The sequence below is a fragment of the Pleurodeles waltl genome, chromosome 12 (assembly GCF_031143425.1).
Source record: "Pleurodeles waltl isolate 20211129_DDA chromosome 12, aPleWal1.hap1.20221129, whole genome shotgun sequence".
Lineage (NCBI taxonomy): Eukaryota > Metazoa > Chordata > Amphibia > Caudata > Salamandridae > Pleurodeles > Pleurodeles waltl.
The window spans coordinates 313,771,803-313,786,583 of NC_090451.1; positions in this window are offsets into that span (position 1 = coordinate 313,771,803).

The following is a 14,781-nucleotide window of genomic DNA, read 5'->3' on the forward strand; positions in this document are numbered from 1 at the left end:
ACTCTGACACAAAACATTAAATTTGGAGGAATAAGGAGGGCATGTAATAACTCAGAAGCAGTACTAAAGGAAAACGTGAAACAAATGGGGCGCAGCCACCTGCAACGATGAAGCAATAAGGCCTGCCAAATTAGAACATGATTCAAATCTTGGACGCCGTTATGCAAAGATTACAACTGGTGGAAGAACCAAACCATCTGGCCTGTAATGTATTCAGGGGAAGCTGCCTCAGTCGCAGCAGGAGCCAGAATCTTGTCACCCGTGGGGCATGTTCCAGATGAGGTATGGCTGCGTAACCCTTTGGCTTAAGGTATCGGATATTATGTGAAAGCTCTGCCTGTGTATGCAAGCCTGGCTGTCCTTGCAGAAACTCACCACCCAAGTTGTGTTCCTGAGTATGGATTTGAGCAATGCTGAAGAGGGAGTGAAAATTACAGAAGAATCTAATTGCAGATGATCAATGGCATTTAGAAAATTCCTGCAGATGGTATATTTTGCTCTATGGTGGGCTAATATTTCATTTTTTACCAGTGACCACAAGGAGTCATTGCTGCACGTCATTAGGTTAACTGTCCAGCAAATTACTGCAGCCAGACCTTGAATGAAGGAACTACGCAAGCCCAGCTCAAAGCTTAGTGTTGGTGCTGAGAAGGCAGAGTTTACAGATAAGATATTCCTCAAGACACGTCCTGTGAGTTTATCGAGAAAGAGCCTTTGAGAAACCCCAATATGCTCTATGCCATAGAGTAGAGATGGGTGTATCTTTACCTGGTAAACCTCTATGAGATGTTTCAAGTGCCTTCTGCCCATTGCCCTATTTAGGTCGTTCAGGCCTTTAGCTTGGGACTGAGACTTCCTCTGGTTATGCTCGATATGCTCTCTATCTTTAAGGTTCCCACAGACTACTTTACCAAAAAAGGCATATGTGATTACTCTTTTGAGGTGTTGGGCTCCAAAGGTCCAGCGAAAATTACTGTACTTAAGTCTTTTGTTCCCATGAAAGCACATCATTTTGCTTCTGGAGCAATTTACCTTTAAAAAGTGGGCTTCAGTATATTGCTCGAGGGCTTGAAGGTGATTATTAAGCCCCTTTGGGGTGTGATCTAATATGATTATGTCATCTGAGTAAAGCAGACAACATAACAGTCTACCTCCTAGTTTAAAGTCTGAAAGATACAGAGAAAATAGCAATGGGGCCAACATACATCCTTGTTTAAGCCGTTTTTTTTTTATGGCATGAGATAGGCCTCTTTTACCCCATAACAGTACTCTGCACTAGGTACAGGAGTGAAGGGCTACCACAAGGTCAAGGAGGATACCAGGTATGCCTAGTCTTATGAGCTTCTTCCACAAAAGGACACAATCTACTTTGTCAAATGCTGTGGAGAAGTCTACAAAGGCTGCATAGATCCCTTCCCCTCTCAGAGAGACTTATTTCTCATTAATTACTTGCAGGGCTGAGATATTGTCAATTGTGCCAGGATTTCCCCTGAAGCCTGACTGTTCCAAGGGGATAATTTTATTCCTTTCTGCCCAATCATTAATCTGGGAGAGCAAAAATTTGGTGAAAATTGTTTCCAACAGCATCCAAAAGTGCAATCTGACTGTAATTCCCAGGGCAACTTCAATACCTTTTTCATACAGGGGAACAATGATGCTACCCTTCCAGGACTAAGGTACTTTCTTGGCTTCATAGAGGAGGATGAGTTTCTTATAATAAAATGAATCTTTATTGACATTTCTGAATATTGTATTCCAGTGGTTCCCAACCTGTGGTTCGGGGACCCCTGGGGTTCCGCGAAGCCTTCTCAGGGGGTCTGCGAGATCCTAGAAAATTAAAAAATATTAACAAATATTGACCAATTAGGTCCCCAGCTTCCAGTAATGACTCAGGCGGGGGTGCCCGGATTCCAATGATAATTCAGTGGGGGGCCCTGGGTTCCATTAATGTTAAAGTGGGGGTCCACAGAAATCAAAAGGTTAGGAACCACTGTTGTATATCATCCATTCAATGCACAAACATTCTATAGCTAATCAAGGATTCCTGACTTTTTCTACCTGCCTCCCTATGATACATAAAAAAGGTGTACATAAACCATGTCACAGAGAATCAAACAATATATTGCTTTTACATGTAAGACCTTAATTTGTAGAAATGTGTGGGAGTGCACCCTGGTGATCAACCAGCAGTGTTGCTCTGCGCTACATTTGATCTCTTGTCAACTAATCCTTTAACTGTCGAACATGGGCCAAAGCATAACCCATGGAAATAAGTTAACTTTGATTGTGGGATGAGTCAAAAACCGTTGTTGTCAGAGAAGCACATAGTTTCCCGCAAGCTATCATGGCCTAGTAGGAAGGGGAGTAGAAGGGGCGGGAGAGGGTGAGGCTGGTGTTGCCATTATGCTGCACATATATGTCTAAGCAAATAGGAAATAAAGGGAGGATGGTAAAGAGATGAGCATATCCTGCCTGTGGTGATGTGAACATTGTTTCGATCGCTCTAGGTGCAGTGTGAGGTGGATCCCCTTCAGTTGCAACCAGCTGATGAGAGATAACATGAGAACTCAATCACTCATGGTGGTTTACTGTCTGTCTTTGCCTCCACTTCATTCAAGAATGTATCCTATACATTGCTGAGTGGTGTATCTTTCTGGCACAAACACAGTGTTATCCACTTCAGTAAGCTTCACAGCCAGAGGCAGGTAGGAGGTGCCTTTCTGGATTCCCAAGCCATAGCTATTTGTAGCTTAGCTAGCGTGTATGCTAGGCCAACAAACTTCACAGCATGTTTGTTTTACATGGGCGTGCCATTACACCCACCAGGCGCTGTAGTGAGTTATGTTATGTTATGTACTCTTACTTGTTATAGTGTTCGAATCACCTCGGGAGAGGTCCCTCAGCACTTCCAGTGTGTTAGGAGGTTCACATAGTTAAAATAATACTCTTACGTTTGTTCCTACAAGAAAGACAATCGGTACAAGTATGAATTTCATAAGGAAGTTTGTTCCAATAGAATTGGACCAGAAACAAGAAATCTCTGCCGCCAGCTTTCGATTTCTTTATGCAAGGAATCGTTACAAACGCTTTGCCGCTATATCTCAAACTTCTCTTAGGGCAATATGGACTCAGCTTTTGTGCAATGTAAGTATGCCATTTAATTATGAGGGCCTTGTGGGTAATGCAACATGTCTTAAAGTTTACTCTTTTTCTTATCAGTAGCTAGTGTAGCGTTTGATAAGGGGTATTGAAGTTGTGCCTGGGGGATGGTTAGTGGCTGTATTTTGTACAACTTTGAGTTTGGCAAGAAGATTAACATTTACAGAGGCCAGAAAAGAACTGCAGCAGTCCAGCTGGCTACTTATAAGATCCTGGACTAAAGTCTTCCTGGAGGATAATGATACATATGGTGGGGCTTTCCTGAGAATGTGCAAGCTGTGGAAGCAGGCTCCAATCATTGATGAAACCTTCTCTCATGGTTAGGGTATGATCCAGTTGAACACCCCGATTGTTAAGTACATGCTTAGGAGAAGGAGTCTGGCCCATAACTGCTGGCCACCAGTCATTGGTCCAAAGCATAAGTGCTTTCCAAAAAGCAGTAATTCTGTTTTTGTAGCATTTAATTGCTTACAGTTATGGGACATCCATGCAACAACTGCTTTCATACCAAGTTGAAAACATTGCTTGGAGATCTCTGGATTTTTATTGAAAGAAATCACCAATTTAGTGTCATCTGCACATGAACAGATCTCTGTCCCAAGAGTTCTGACAATTTGTGCTAAGGGACGGCATATATGTTAAAAAGCGTGGGGCTCAGACAGGAACCCTGTGGCACTCCCATGTCTAACTGCCTACTGGAAGATTTGTATGGGCCTAGGGAGATAAATTTCAATCTATCATTCAAGAAATCATTTAGCCGTTTTAAGGCTGTTCCTTGGATACCACAGTCCTGTAATCTCTTTAGTAGCGTCGGGTGAGACACCATATCAGAAGCAGCAGACAAATATAACAACAATAGCATTGGGGGAGTGTTATAACCAAGAGCTAATCAGATGCAATCTGTTACTGCCACTAAAGCTGTTTCTGTACTGTGTGTAGAAAAAACCCCAGACTGTGAGGGGTCAGGAATGCCATATCTCTTAAGATAAGAGGTTAATTGTTAATTAATTAATCCCTCCAAAGTTTTACTTAGTAAACGAAGATACAAAAACATGGCGCTAGTATGGCAAAAATGACAGTAGACTGATTAGCGGCAAACATTTTGCTTGTCCAACACAGGGGATCAGTGTCCCCAGGACAGCATCAGTGGCCACAAGGGGGCCTCATGTAAGAGTTCCCCGGTGGCACACTACAGTCAAGGATGTCTACTTATGGTGGATGGGCTCCCTCCACTTGCAGTGTCTCTGTGGTGACACCATGGTGGATTCAAAGGTGTTTTCTATGTGTTTGCCTATATCACTATATCACTGTGCTTAGCTTCACTTTAATGCCTGGTCTGACCAGGCATTAAATGTTTGACACAAGCCAGTTTTAGTGCCATTTTTCCTAGACATACGTATTTTTAGGAGGGAAGGCCTACCTTGCATATCATTGTCATTAAACAACGCAAGGTAAAGCGGCACTTCTAAAAAATGTCACAAGCCATGAAAAAGTGGTGCTTGACTGTTCTAGCACCACTTTAAAAATATGGCACTGGATTAGTATCACTTTTGTGTAAAAAATAATGGCGCAAAGGTAGAGCTAACTCTTCTTAATTATGAGCCTTAGTTTATTATGGTTTTATGGTTTACTGTTATGCACTCCTGCTAGCTGACCCCAAACCTTTACTGGAGTTGTGGTCTGATCATAAATTGAAGCGAACACACATACTTCCTATCTCTCAGAGAATTTCACAGTTAGGAGTACATTGCAATGTAGGGTACAACACTAAGGGCCATATGTATGAACACTTTTTCCTATAGACACAGATTGGGTAAAAACCTCTGCTACATATGGCCCTAAATTATTTGGTTATTTTTACAGACAAGCTCATGGGGGAATCCTTTGTGGTGTCTTTGATTTGTTTCAGATGCCACAGTGTCAGCGTTGTGCAGCTCACTGAACAGCTATATTTTTGTACAGAAAGTTTTCACATAAAATGTACATCCTCTATGAAAGAGGGATTGTGCTACATCGAACTGAATCTTTTCACTAATTACTAATGAGGAGGAGCAACAAGTAAACTAGATTCCTTTCCATCTTTCACTCTAAGTCTATATACATTATGAGTGGACGTCTTGCAATAGACCTACATCTTTATGCCATACAGAGCTCTCTTGTTTAGAATATACTGCCTGAGGAGCAGCTAGCTTTTTTTTAAAGGCCCAAAGACTCACTATATTATGCCCTAGAATTTAAATCTGAGTAGACTTTACAGAAAATTGTTCCAAATTTAAACAATCTGTCTTGGTCTGGATGATATCTTCATAATTCTACAATGTTATTGAAAAGCAGCATCCGTTGCACAATCAAGAAGCAATCTGCTCAATGCAGATGAGAAACCCGGAGTTGTCCAAGCCACGAAAGATGACTAGTAAGATTGTATTTGTGGTTTGTGAAATGTTGCTGTAAGCAGCATAAGACCCCAAGAAAATTTTAAACACTTTAAGTGAGGTGGGAGTAGAGTGCTGAGCTCTAGAAAGAGGCACAAGATACAAAATGTTAGAAGTAGTCAATGTGCACCAAAATTGCTGTATTGACTTTACATCCAGCATCTACAACAAAAATAAGAATTACAGACTGAAATCTGCACTGTACCTGGGTGATCTATAGACTGTGTTTCACATCCACTGTCTAGTACCTGCAGAGGTTGAGCTTGTGAACGGACATCACAACTGTCTTACTGTGCTGCATTGCCATGTTCTTCAGAATCACTGAGAAAGAATCATCATTGAATGGAACTCCTCCAACTGAAAAATAATTTAAAGTTTCTGTTCCATGATCCTGTCAGCTCTAATGGTGATTTTTCAGGATCTCAGGATTCGTTCAACACTTAAGGAGGCCAGTCTTCAAGTACCACTTACTTTGCATACAAACTCACAGTGTCCAAATGGCTTTATATAGGGAAATAGATTTGCAAAACAAACAGCAGAAACGTGGGCCTGGAAAACAAAGAGATTTTGTTGAATTGACCTCCTCTTGAATTCTCCTCCTTCCACTGTTCTATTTGTATCATTATTCATGTTAGTTGATTTGCTGCTCATATATTCTTTATTGCTTAGAGTGTCTTCTATCTATGGACACCTTACAACAGATAAACAGATACAATATCCATCACTACTTGTCCAATATCACTACATACATAACATGCTTATTATCAGGTGAAACAGAATAAACATTGTGTGCCAGATAATATATCTGTGATGATGATTCTCAAACTCTCAGATTCTCAAGACAACAATCACACAAGAATAAGAGGAAGGCTATAGTGCTCTGGCCCTCCATTCACAATAATATTAAAATAAGTCTACCATCTCCAATCAATAGAACATTGTGCCCAGTTATTACATTGTCTGAGTCAATACTACATGAAGAAGGATATAGGTGTCAATATATAGAGTTATATTACTCTTTTTATAGTAGTGCACAAAGGAGTCTACCTTCCCCATCACTAGTACAGTGTAAACACTAAATAACTGCTTGCAGTGACAGTTTTAACAATTGCCCAAGCTGTCAAAATGTGTAGGTTTGAAAGTGGTTAAATTAAAGTTAAGGCTGAAAATCAAGTTTTCTAATGCAACTGAAAAACTCAAACGTTGCTTCAGAAAGGACAAAGAATACTAATCAGTGCAATCTTAGTTGTTGCTTCCTTTATAGTAGGACCATGCATGATGACTGCACCACTTGGCCTAATGGGACTTGTAGTCCCGATATCACCCAAAGGACCTAAGACAACACCACAATTACTGGACTTCTTGCAGTGCAGTCCAAAGTGATTTCTCCCACAATGTTTTTTTTTGTTTTTTTTAAATATGTCTCTCCTGCCCCAAACTATGACCTCTGGGCAGCCATGAGACCCTGGCCTCACTGGATCATTTTCCCTACATGAATACAATATGAGGCAGTTTCTGGCAGATCCTCGCCCTCTGATGCAGTCTTGGAGTCCGAAACAGCCCAGAGGACTCTTCCATGATTCCAATTAAGGTCTTGTCAGCAGTCACCCAAGGAGAGGCCATGTTTGGTGGACTTAGCCCTCTCTGCAGGGTCACCCCTAAACCTTTTGTCTTCACCCCTCCTACTTTGCTGAATTTGTTGGTGTTGGCTTTTGGACCCTGTGCACTTTACTACTACTAATCAATGCTAAAGTTTTTGTGCATACTCCCTAAGTTGTGATACAATTGTCAGTCCCTAGGTTCCTAGTAAAGTGGTATACTAGATACATAGGGTTTATAAATTAAATGCTACTAGTGAGCTTACAGCACATATTGTACCCACTTAAGTAGCCCCTTAAAACATGTCCCAGGTCTGCCATTGCAGCCTGAATGCAGTTTTAAACTACCAATTTGACTTGGCAAAATAAACCTCTTGCAAAGCCTACAAACTCCACTTTTACAACAAATTAATAATTCCCAAGGTAAGCCATAGGTAGCCAATAGGGTAGGTTGCATTGTAATTAAAATGGTGGACATGTACTTTCAAGTTTTACATGTCCTGGCAGTGAAAAACTCCTAACTGCATTTTTCACTACTGTGAGGCCTACCTCACATTGGGTTGCCTTTTAACATTTGGTTGCTAACCTTTGATTGGAAATAGGTAAAGATTTCATGTTTGTTGTCTGAGATATCATATTTAAAACCCTGCTTCATTGGCAAAGTTGGATTGTCAGTTCCAGTTTTGAAAATGCCACTTTTAGGAAGTTGCCATTTTCCTCCACTAGCTATTGGGTACCTGCAGCCTGTTCCTGGGTCACACAACTGGATGTAGTTGACAATTGGACTTTTTTATTCCTCCCAGACAGCCACAAAATAGAGGGATCAGGTGCATCTGGATGGGCAATCACTGGCAGGATGGAGGAGGGCACAGCTTGGCACGGCCCCAGTTGCAACTGAATAGGCTGTGCCCTTACTTCATACATAAGGACTTGTCACCCTGCATTGTTGATGCAGGCAGTCAGGAGCCAGGGCAGATAAGCAGGATTAGATCTTTATTGTTTTGATGGCAAATAATTTATTAACATGTACTCTAGTCTTAAATTGGTGTGGGGGTTTTCCTTTGTTGTGTTTCTACTTTAATACTGTTTGTTTAATGCATACATTCTTTATACATTGCCTCTAAGTTAAGCCTCACTGCTTTTGTGCCAAGGTACCAAGCATAGCTTAAATTAATGACTTTTGTGGTTCACTCTAGACAAGGGTTGTGGCTGTTGCTTGAACATGGTTAACACCCCACTCAATTAACAATCCCAGTTTCTCACAATGTTGATTTCCTAGTTAATTTTTGATCCTCAAATACTGTGTGCTAGATAGGATGCAGAGGGACTCACAGAAATGTGAATGGACAGAGAATGCTGACAAATGTTTGAGAAGTGAGCATCCTTGCAAGTGAGACTGGGGTACAAAGTATTGAATCAAACTGAAAACTGAAATTCAAACTTGCTCCAAAAGAAAAGGCTCCACAAAAGTGGGAAGGAGCAACTTGAATGGGATCCTAAAGACATACATGCTACTTCAACATGCAGCACATAACTGAGGCAAATTAAAATGTAAATACAATAATAATGTAAAAAATCAACAAAGCAAAATTTTAGACATAACAAGTGTCATTGACCACAAAATAAATTATGGGCAAAATGCACTAGCAATGAGTCCTTTTACACATTCCTTATTAGGGACCAGCAAAAGCAAATTCCACATTTTTGGGTACTCCAGTTGCAAATGATGGTAAAGTGTGCTTAGTAATTTAGCAGCCCGAGGCATTTCAAATTTGTCAATGCAACCTGCACCCTATTTCTGTGGACCACCAATAATCATAGACTAAGAAAAATGAAAATGACTGTGCTTTACTGATATTGATAGTGTTTATGGTTCAATGATCACTCACACCAATTTTAACTTTGTTTTTTGAATGATTGGACCTTCTTTTATTATGTGTTCTAAGTGGGAAGGGTGCAGCAAGAGCCTTGAACAGAAATCCAATCAGGAGGGCCATCAATGGAAAGGTGAGACAAATGTAGTAATAGGATGATTATTCATCAAAAAACCTGAAGTGGCATAATGTTTTCTCAAAAAAAACAAGTGCAGGAAAATATTCTTTTTCAATATTGTCTGAAATATCTTTCACTTTTTTTTTTTTATTTGGAAAACTATCTTATCCCCTAGGTGAAGTTGAAAGATTAAGAAAAACTGTGTGAAATAAAAAAGGTTTGTATTTCACTACCTTGATGCATTCTTTACCTAACCCTCATACTCAATCAAACACAACATGTTTAATTTATATCAAATTAAATTAAAATTAATGATTCTCATTCTAACCTTAATTTATTTTAATCACTTACCTAGTTAATTTTTAATGATACACATTAAAAGTTATTCCTCACCTAATCTAACTAAGAATCATACCCTTAGCTCCTAATCAGTTTAACCACAAATCCTTTTTCATAAATTAATTTAATTGTAATTAATTTGTTTGACCCATCCCTTATCTGTAATAACTTTCATTTAAAGAATATTAAACAAAATTAAAGTGTAATCATAATCCTTTACTATTTACAAAAATAATAAAGTTACACATATGCATTATTTAAATTGAATTCTATTGTTTCTTCAACAATGTATTGGTGTCCCTTATACTATTATGCTATTGTCCCTCTAAAGATGCAATGGCTTTCTCTGTAGGTCTATTGCCTGTTGTGATCGCATTGATGTAGTGATGCATCACACAGTGATGCCTTAATTTACTTTTATCAATATAGTGAGGGTGGAATGTGCCTACTGTATACTTTGTGCAACGTCATGGTTTCTATGTTTTACACACCACTAAATTTTTTAACCCCACAAAATAAATAATTACTTGCATGTCAACACTCTCAGCAAATATTCTGAAACATCTGCAAAGAATGATGCACTATCTGCTCTACTTAAGATTTCTTCATTGATATCATATGTGACTTTGGTGCTCAGGTAAGTGCAATATATTTTTGTGACCACCTTCTAAGTTGTTACTTGATGGCTCATTTTTTGACTTGTACTGCATCTCAGGGCCTACTTTTCTGACTCTTACTTTATAGTCCATAACTATTTTTCTTTTGCACATATTGTTCACATGGAAATGTTACCTCTGTATGTATGTCATAGCCTTGTAAACAACAAGATACATTATTAAGGAATAATTTAAGACTTATGCAGTCAGATTTCATGAGTAGACATAAAATCAGCTAGATGTGTTGACATTTGTGTGTTTATTAATCACTCGAAAGTTTCTAAATAACTGGTTTATCTTTCATGGCCTATGTTTCCTAGGAGTGCTCATTAATTTTCACCTGGGGTCCTAATTTTGGTACGTTTCTTGAATGTTGGCAATTTATTGTGTTTCTTTGCTGGTGTGAATGGTAGCATGAGCATAAATGTGATTCCCAAATGCAAAGCTGCCATTAGTAACTGTATGACCCTCTTTTACATTCCAAACAATTGGTAGAGACCAGTGCACCTGGACTACAACCCACACAACTAGGGTAGAGACCTCCACATGGGGAAGGGAGGAAAGTTATATACACCTGAACAAAATCTTACATTCCTGACAAGCATTCCATTCCAACAACATAAATGCTGCCCACTCCGCAGGTGTTGCTTTTTCCCTTTTCCTCTTTCACATCCTGCTGCAACAGCATTCTGCATCAAGGAGGCAGATCCTTCTTCTGAAGTGAAAGAGAAATGTCATTGAGGAGACAGCCCCTGCAGGTAAATAAGTAGTAAATTAGTCAAAATAATCTACATAGCTACCTCAATTCCCCCTCAGTGGTGCAAAGATGGCAGTTTTATGGCAAGAGATTAGAAACTCTGTCAATGCATTGGAGGAGGAGGAAGGTACAGTGGGGGAGAATAGAAAAATTTATAAGATCCTGATTTCTCTAGGAATCAGCTAGCACAAGCTCTTCCTAGAAGGACACTTGGATCTTGTCTCCATCTCAGCCCCACAGTCATTGAAAGTTCAACAGGAAAAAGGTTTCATAACACAAATAGGGGTGTGTGAAAGTTGGGTAATTATGCAAAACGTCTGCAAAATGATGCAGAATTTTGTGTATATCCAGCATTTACCACTATATTATGTGACCCTACTCACCATTTTGAGCTACAAAATGAGTGCAAAAAACAAAAACTCTTGAAACTACAGCCTCTTGAACTTGAAGTGTTTGCGAAATGTGAATAATTATTATATATACCATAATGGCATAATTTCAGGAATTCTTTCATAGCAAGTGTATTGGAAAATTCCTGGAAGTATGCAAATTACAACAGTGTAATGAAAATTTTACCCGTGCCTAAACACCACCCAGCTGCATGCACAGGTATGTCCTATTTGCCGACCTGTACCTCACCAGAAGCCCAAGTTCTGCAGGTCAGGAGATAGTTCTATCCCTCCCCCCTATCCTTAATCACACTTACAGTATAACATGTGCAAGTGAGTAGCCTTAAGTGGAAAGGGAAATAAAAGGAAATAGAGAGAGATGACTATCTTGGATGTTTTTGTGACTTGCTATGAGATTTTCAATGTGATGTATTCATTCATCCACATCAAGCTAGACATTTGTGAAGGTCTCTGCTACTCATTCTAGCCCTTGAAGGAAACAACCATAACATGAAATGGAGTGTAAACACATATAACACCATACAGCATGATCCACCCCAGAATCGCACTCACCAGAAATATAGGGGTGGAGATGAAAAATACTGAGACATAGATTCCATATTACTTCATAGAGAGTGTCCAATCCCAGCTGTTGTCTTCACACAAGTTGAGGAAGGGTGTATGAGGAATAAAAAGGGCATCGTTCAGGTAAGTTTTTTTTAACAGAAGGGGGGACTGTGTAGAAGATAGTCTCAAAATATCCAGGTAAATTACAAAGCCCAAATGCACAGTCACGACAATCCCAGCTAGAATTTACAGGACTGTGTGGTAAGGAAAAAGTAAATAATCACATTAAGGAGAATAACTACGCTATAGTGCACTGGCCTAATTTGCAGGTTGGAGGTGGGGAAAAAAAGGAAAAAGGTCCAAAGCTCTTGGCAGGAACTTAGCTCAATGAGAGAGCAAACCATGTAGTTCAAAGTGGGCCATGCAGAAACATTCCAGCATGAAATCACCGAATCTAATTAGCCAGCACCTCTCTTTCCACAATGAAAAAGCCAAGCACGGTGTTAGTGATGGGTAATGCACTCAAAATAGACTGTCTCCTGATGTCATACAAACCTGCAAGAACTCGCGCAACAGCAGGGAACAAAGTGAAGAGAACAACATGGAGTCCCTGAGGTGAGCGGCGATTCCTGATGGGGAACACAGCTTGCAAGACACGCGGGTCCTAACACTTATGTTGACAATGCACTGTCATGAATTTCTATTACCGGGTTTGTAATGACTAATTGTCAAATCTGACCTTAACATTTATATTGTTAAACTATTATATATTCAAGCTTTTTTTCATTTTTAAGGCCCTCTGGTATTGTTGTCCCATCCACCACCTGCTGTAACATCTACTGCTGACTAATTGTTGTCAAATTTGACCTTGACGTTTATATTGCTAAACCATTAAAAAGTCAGACGCTTTTTCACTTTTAAGGCTCTGTGGTATTGTCCCATTCACCACGTACTGCAACATCTACTTCAGCTCCTAGTACTGCCTCAAAATCAAAGACAGCGACCACAAAACTGGGTAGTTAAATGTCTGCTCTTTTGGCTTTGGACCTCACCTTGGTATTTGTTCCTAATAGCATAGTGATATGAATATTGTCACACATCCCTATTTGCACTCTGATTGCTAAGTGATGCAATTATTGAATAACATATATTGCTAATATAATTTACTTTAGACATTGCATTTTAAGGAAAACACTATAGGATATCTGTTAGGTCTTGTCTTAACTTGCAGGAGGGGATTCTTCGTGGGGTTTAAAATTAACACTTAAACCATTAAAATATAATTTTCACATGTGATTTATTATGGCAAACTCCCCTATATCTGTCCTTCTGCCTTCTCAGCTTCCGTCATACAACAGCCCCTTGTGTCCACCTTATGAGCCTCTACTGTGATTTCGTCTGGGGTATTGTGGCAACAGCAATTAGGCCCTCTAACATCTGTCAATCAGATAAGTCTGAAAACCTCAGATTTTTCTTCTTTATCTCCCCATTTGTCATTTCTCTGACTGACTTTTCATAATTATTTTATTATACTGAATGTTACTATTTTTATACTTGTTTAAGTTTTCCATTCATACATGTATTGTTAATGTGTCCAAGTTTGGGGTTATCAAGACTTTTATAGATTGAAAATATACATTAAACCTAATTATTCTGTCTATTTCTGCTGGATCAGGAGATACCTTGTCAAAACCAACTAGGAGGGCACAAGTTGAGCAGCTGACCTGACATGACTTATCCAGAAGTTAAATATCTGTGGCTCTAGCTTGTAAATTTATATTGTTGAGATACAATAATTTCATGCAACTTAATTTCAAATGTTTCTTTGTGTTCACATGGTACTAACTGTATTCATGTATTAAAATGATGGCATTTAAAGTACTGTAATGCACGTTAGACATAAACCTATCGTTGATGTACTTCAACTATTTACATCTGCTTCCTGCAGGTTCTGGGGACAGTGAGCTGAATGGTGATGCAGCGCTATCTTCAAATGGAGGATCATGGGTAATTCAAAGAGAGAATTCAATCAATGAAGTACGCTGCAAAACCTGCTCAAGAAGTTGAAGAGGGGAAGCAGGAGTTGGTCAAGGAAGAGAAAGACCTGGAGGAGGAGGAGATCATTGTTAACCCCACACAGAACATCAACAAGAAGTCCACTTTTTGGCTGCACAGCAGTCTTCCTCTAAAAAGAGTACTCTGGATAGCCAGCCCAAGGCATTAGTTAAGTAGCCATGGATATTTATTCATTTGAGGGTGAGCACACTCCTAGTGAGAAACTGTGTAGATGGCATCTCCTCTTCATAGTGGCCAACATTCTGCCCATGTAAGATGACTACACATGTGGGGGGTTAACAAATGGGGGTGTGTGGCCAACTGCCTAAGATGGCAGATGGAATTCAGTGAAGCTCTCGAGAGTTGCCCAGGAACTCCTGAAAATTCATCGCTATCTGAGATGCAACTACTACCATCAGTCCAGGGGAATGCTGATAACCATCCCCTCTCTCCAGGATGCCCAATCCTGTGATGGTAGGAGGTGGCAGTTAGGCTGGTTGCTGCCCTTGTGGAGGCTGCATGTCCGATATGGCCTAGGCCAGGTAGCACCACGTATTCCCCTCACCGATCTGTGCCAGAGGACTCGGACCCATCCTGCACACTGGGGTAAGCCTCACCTATGGACCTGATGGCACACAGCTGCAGTAACTCTTGATCCTGAGTGGAACCCCAGGACTCTCTGAAAATGGTACACTCACCTCCAACACCATGGCAGCAGCCTGGTCTGGACTAGGAGTTGAGAGTGGAACCACACAGAGGTGCTCCGCTGCAACCTGCATTCTGATGGTCCCTCGGGCCTAACACCAGGTGGGAGAAGACTTCCCGGCCCTTGGGAGA